Source organism: Dreissena polymorpha, chromosome 13, assembly GCF_020536995.1.
Source record: "Dreissena polymorpha isolate Duluth1 chromosome 13, UMN_Dpol_1.0, whole genome shotgun sequence".
NCBI classification, from domain to species: domain Eukaryota; kingdom Metazoa; phylum Mollusca; class Bivalvia; order Myida; family Dreissenidae; genus Dreissena; species Dreissena polymorpha.
This window is the reverse complement of record NC_068367.1, coordinates 26564618-26570880: the sequence shown is the minus strand read 5'-3', so window position 1 is coordinate 26570880 and position 6263 is coordinate 26564618. Positions and strand designations below refer to the sequence as shown.

At 34.0% G+C, this 6263-nt stretch overlaps 1 long non-coding RNA gene across 1 annotated transcript in view; it reads right to left on the bottom strand.

Moving 5' to 3' along the window:
• Positions 1-3491: 3491 nt before the first annotated feature.
• Positions 3492-6263, bottom strand: part of LOC127854937 (uncharacterized) — a 3127-nt gene continuing 355 nt past the window's right edge. The window contains exons 2-4 of the long non-coding RNA XR_008037230.1: positions 4657-4843; positions 3772-3831; positions 3492-3557 (exon numbers count right to left, since the gene is read on the bottom strand). This is a non-coding gene — a long non-coding RNA (uncharacterized LOC127854937). The remainder of the gene's footprint in view (positions 3558-3771; positions 3832-4656; positions 4844-6263) is intronic.

Genomic DNA, 6263 nt, shown 5'->3' with positions numbered 1-6263 from the left:
TGATCCCACTTATATTGAGCAAAACAGGATCGGATATTTAATTGTGTAGTGCATTTTCAGTCGAGATGTGTTAGAAATTAGCATTTATTAATTGATTGCGAGTTGTATTTTTTCTCTGTGTTCTTAATTCTTTGTTTATAACCCATGAGCTATTTTGGTAAGTTGGGATAAACTCTATACGCGGGAAGGTATTAAAGGTTAAAGTTTAAAAAAAAATACTTAAAAAAAATCAGTTGTTGATATTGATTTGAGGTTGTATGATATGAAGTAAAATTTTAATAATTATTATAAATGTACACAAAGAATAACATTATTTTCAACAGTTTTTTTACTTGTGTGACAACTTTTGTTCTTTAGGGCATATTTGCGAGGTGAACTCACACGTTGAAACAGTCGTTTTACTCAAAGCTCAATAAACAAAAGCAACGGTCAGCCTGGATTTTGAATTCAGCAAAAATGTATCTAGCAAAAAGTATCTTATATGTAATACAAAATAATTTAAACTACCGCGTATGTCCTTAAAATGTATTCCGTACTGAAAAATATGTGAGTTATGGTAGATTTAAAAGTAAAATACTGATTTAAGTATTATTACATTATAGTGGCGTTTCAACAACTAATAGATTATTATAATTTCAAAAACTCATTTGAGATAACAAAGTTCATGTGAATAGTGAATGATGTGGTAGTTAATGATTGTTAAACATAAACGTCATATTTGCCTTCTGTAGTATCTCTATTCTAATGCAAACTTTGTTGAAGTATGTAAACGTTTTCCTAAAAAACGCAATTCTTTTGTTGAAAATGTTTTTATCGTACACGAAGTGTGAAGATAAAATTGATTTTCATATATATAGCCCTAGCATTTTCAATAATATATTACTGCTAATATATACATTTTTGCATACACATGGGATCCCGTAAACTGGTACAGGCATATCAAGAATCACAATTTATACTGCGTCATAAATATACTTGTGATGATCTTGAATGCACATGATTAATTATTTGTATGTTCATTATATTAAAATCTACACTTGCATTTGCAAACAGCAATACATTTGTCAAGTCATGTCAAGAAATACAAAATAATACTATATAAATGCCCTTTTCTTTTCTATTTAAGTCTATTTTGTTTGTGGTGCCGAATAAACGTATTTGTCTTGATCTTGCTGCACAAAGTTTGTCATTTCAAAATTATAATTGATACCGTTTAAATGACCCTTTGTTTGTATTTTATGCATCTTGGTTTTACTTGCTTTTAACCTACTTTAACTGATTTCGCTACACATCATATGTGTGTTCAAATAAATTAAAATATTCTGCTGCATTGACATAATAAATAAATTGGTCAAGTCCTGCCAAAAATTACAATTAATGCCGACGATATGCCCCTTTTAATGTTTTGTGTACATCTTGTTTTTATTTGGATGCGGTATTAACATGCTTTTATTGATCTCGCTACACATTGCATGTGTTTTAATTTTTATTTTAATATACGTTTGCACTTGCATACAAAATGCATGCACTAATATGTGTTTTAACCTGTACCATGTACGTGGTTTCCACTGGTGTTGTATTGTTAATTGTATTTTGTGAAAAAGCGACCCTAGTGACCTATTTTTTATATTAAGTTAAAACTCATTAAACATTTGGGTAAATGTTGGCAAAATCTAGGTATGGAAAGTCATATTAATATAAAAATGACTTATATGAACTTTATTAATTTTCAAAAGATGAATAATGGTGCTTTTATTTTTGTTTAAAATTAAATGAAATAACATTAAAAAGTGGATGTCAAAGTAATTCAGCATTATATATTGAGAAAAATAGAGGTTGGGTTCAACAGTTTTCTCATTGTTTTACTCAATTTTTACTTTTAGTAACTTATTTGTGAATTGTTACCATGCTGATATTGGCTTGTTGTTCAATCGCGAATAAACACTTAACATCAGTGATGACTTATGATTTGTATTTTTTTAATTTTTCTATCCACATATGGTTCATGCATTTTTTAATCGAATTCCATGTGTAACCAACATTTATTTAAAACTGCAGCTTATCTCCTTAAATCTGAATCGGTGGTTTGTTACCAACACGTGATTAGCGATTGTCCAATCAGAATCAATGATTCGTTACGGGCACTTGCTGGGCTCAACGTAATCATGCGGTGGTAGATTGCCAGTAAACCGGTAGTTAAAGTCTTCAGGAACCTAGAACAAATGAACTCACGTAATTAGTTTATATACGAAACTGAAGTGATATCAACGTTATATGTGAGTGCAAAATAGTATACTATTTATATGACAAATCACCTCCGAATAAACCGGCTTACTTTATTGAAAGTCATTCTTCTACTTCAATTACAATTCGTGTACTTATGAAATATATTGGATGGCGTGGTTTTGCTTAAGATGAGCCAATATTCAGCTTTATCGCTAAACATTACTAAGCCATATTGCAAGATATGTAGGACGAAACAATCAACGTTGCTAAAAAAGAGCACACATATTAAAATTGGTTCCTACTCCAAAAAAGGGTTAGGGTAAGGGTTATGGTTAGGGGTCGGATTAGGGTTAGGATTGGGTTAAGGCTAACCCAAACCCTAACCCGACCCATAACACTAACCCAAACCCTCACCCTAACCCTCTAACCCCCCCCCCTTGCGCAATACCATACCATGCCTCGCCCGTTGTAGTTTTCCGCCTCCCTACTATATCACTTAACAGAAATTGGGATTACATTCTAAATAGACCGGTTACCTTCAAACTGTCTCCAGTGCACCATGCACATCTGGGCCCGGCGCTTTGCTGCTGATAGAACCAGTCTACCACGGTCATGTTGGTCCAGTCCGCATTCTGAATTATCTGCCAGGTCTAAATGGTTGGTGGGGGAAAATAGTGACAATGATTCGGAATTTGCTTGGAATCCGACAATTTTTTTCTCATAATGCAACACATACTTATACAATATTTCCAAATAACTCTTTTTTCGTTTTTTTTTTATTTATGAACGTTAACTTAATGACAAGTTAAATGTTAAGCACTTTTAAGTATTGAACGGTCATATATCTATCAATATCATATTTAAACTGTCGTTGAAGGTCATTTAATGTATATTTATTTCGTCTATCTTATTTTTATGTATATGATCATGTTGTTTTCACTTATTGAGCCATTTTCTGCGAAAACTGGGTTTAATGCATGTGCGACACTTTCCGCTTAAACTTGATTTTCGGTAAGGAGGGACTTCCTTGAAACTAAAAATACCATTAAAGCGGAAAGTGTCGTCCCCGATTAACCTGTGCGGACAACACAGGCTCATCTAGGACGACACTTTCCGCACATGCATTAAGCCCAGTTTTCTCAGAACGCGGCTTATATTATTTATTCCAAATGCGTCGGTACAGGTCCTTTAAAAACAGAAAAAGGTATCTTCGATTCCGCATCGACACCCTATATACCACAGTTCGGCAACGACATGCATTTTGCCAATGGTGTTCTCGGGTAGTAGTAGGCAAACGACATGCACATCTCATCTTTAGTTGTCAGACCACCCTGTCATAAAAAACGCGTTATTTAAAGTCCGGGTTTTTAAAAAATTAATTTTGTTAATCGTAATTTCTACAGAAATGTTACCTTGCCATTGTTAAACGACTTGCTGGTTGTTTAATTTATACGCATCAACATAATCGTTGTATTTTGGCCGGAAAACATCAAGACATCCAAAAGAACTTATCAAGAAAAAAAGATACTATTCTGTGTTTGTTACCAAAACTGGCTGTGTTTTTCCAACGGTGTTATAGTGACAATCTACTTTGAAGCAGTCACCCTGGAAATATACAGGCACATATAAGTTTGGCAAAGCAGTTTTATTTATTGAAATGCATTTTTCTATTCAAACAACGCCTGCACTTATATTTTATGTGGGAAACATTGTATTGCCGCATTGCGTCGATGATCAAGAGGAGCCCTACACTTATTTTAAATTAAAAGAAGTAGAAGAAAAGAAGACTTTATCAGATATTAATACGTTTGGTATAACAAACTAAAATATTCGTATCTCTTGATGGCATTACTATGTTAAGCATAACATAGCGGTAGGTTAAGTTAAACATAAATTTAGCATGATATATATAAAGCATGAATTGTGCTTATCATAAAATATCTTTAGCAATGCGCAGTTGATTTCCTAAACAAGATTTTGACCTATCGTAGCTCTTGCGCATGTTTAAATGCTTAGAAACTACGAACTGCTTTGAAAATAATGTCTACTTGGTATGTTGCTAGTATAAAATTGTAATGAAAATAACATTTGTTTTGTATTTGCTTTTTTGTACCCATGAACTCAGTCCAAACTTAAGAAACTGATGCTTGCCGTGTAGGATGACTACACGAGAATCACAACTACAAGGGTGTGATTGAGGTGAAGTTTTAGGGGAGGACAATTCTGTAGACTGATTTTGACTACGCGGATCGCGTGCATTACGCAGTGACAAACCTTAAAACAAACATTTAAATAAATACCAGTCGATTAATATAAGAACAATGCGCATCACAGGAGCATCCTGGGAATTACATGAACTGTGTATGTACACTCATTGTAAACTTAAACTGAGCTAAAAAGCCGTTACAAATGAGAGATATGATTAAATACTGGGTAAACGGCGATCTCTTCCGGTAATTTCCGAAGGTCCTGAAAGTTGAAATCGTAATTCGGATCGGTGATAAGCAACGGAAGATCGCGCCCGCCCCGGAAGTGACGTGTGGTTATGCGGACACCAGCGACATGCGAGTGCTGAAGGACACCAAAGATCTTGAACTCCGTATGCTTGTGCCATGCTCTGAAAATCGGGTGAAGAACAATACTTAGAGACTTATTAGTTTGCTTTATTGTCATTTATTTTGTAACAAGATAAGGGCCTTAGCAAGTGGATGTATTAAAGGGGCCTTTTCACAGATTTTGGCATGTTTTGAAGTTTGTCATTAAATGCTTTATATTGATTAATGTAAACATAAAATCTTAAAAGCTTCAGTAAAAAATTAAAAATAAAATTTAAAAAAGGAAAAGAGTAGCCCGCAGCTGGGCTCGAACCAGTGACCCCCGGAATCCTGAAGTAAAAACGCATTAGCCAACTGAGCTATACTGCCAAGCATACATAACATGTGTATTTTATACGTTTTGTATGCAATCTTCGTAGTTTCACAAATTTAAACGACAACAACAGAACTATTCAATCGTTTCACGTTGCAACGCTTTATAATTTTTAGGTTTTTAAATCGTCAAAAGATACATATAATGGCTATATTAGACCATGGCAAATGTTCAGTAATACTGTTACCACACAAATATCATAACTAAACCGAAAATATGCGAATCTGAAACAACTTTTTTCAATTTTGTCAATTTACCAAACCGTGAAAAGATCCATTTAACTTGCCATTCTTGGCAACTTTAGCCGATAGCAACCGCAAAAAGATTTGATTGGCTCCGAACACAGCTCTATGAAATCACTGCGACCACATAAGGATGGCAAATTCAAATATTATTCCTTTTTTAATATGATTTGAAGATTAGTTTTTTGTTTGTTGTACATGTTGTATCAAGTAATAAAAGTAGACCCCATTTGAATAAAACAATGAAAATACGCATGAAAAAACGCAGTTAATGTTATTCTCCGGTCTTATTCTGCCTATCTCAAGGGTCCAATAGTTGCCGTTGGCACCATTCCCAAATATGGATACTTTTTTCCAATTCTCCAAAAAAATATCCCAATTTCCGACCGAAATGATCGAAGCCGGAAAATGCGTTTCCCGGTAGGCATCCTTAATGACATATCAAGCTATGTATTTTATTTGAACTTCAAGCAAAACAAAGACTGTTTTTTTATCATACACATGCCTACGTTAGCAGTTGACAATGATTATTGCATGGAAAAACACAACAGTTTATTAAATTTAATAAGACAAAATCAGAAAATTAATTTCCCAAATAATGGTTTTGTCGATGAAAATTCTTCCCAATTTGGAAGATCTTGCGACTCGAAAAAATCCCAATTTTGCTAAGTACCTTTTCCCCAAATAGACAGAAAAAGTCCTGCTTCTGAATGCTGAGTGTAAGCCTTGAAACCTTATGGGAAGAAACCCGCTTCGAGGAGATTTAGCCGATAGTAGTATTTTGCAAAAGCATTTTGCACATACTTTTTTCAGAAAATGACAGGTATCCTAGTTAAAACAAAGGTATGGGAAGTATGGCACCTTATA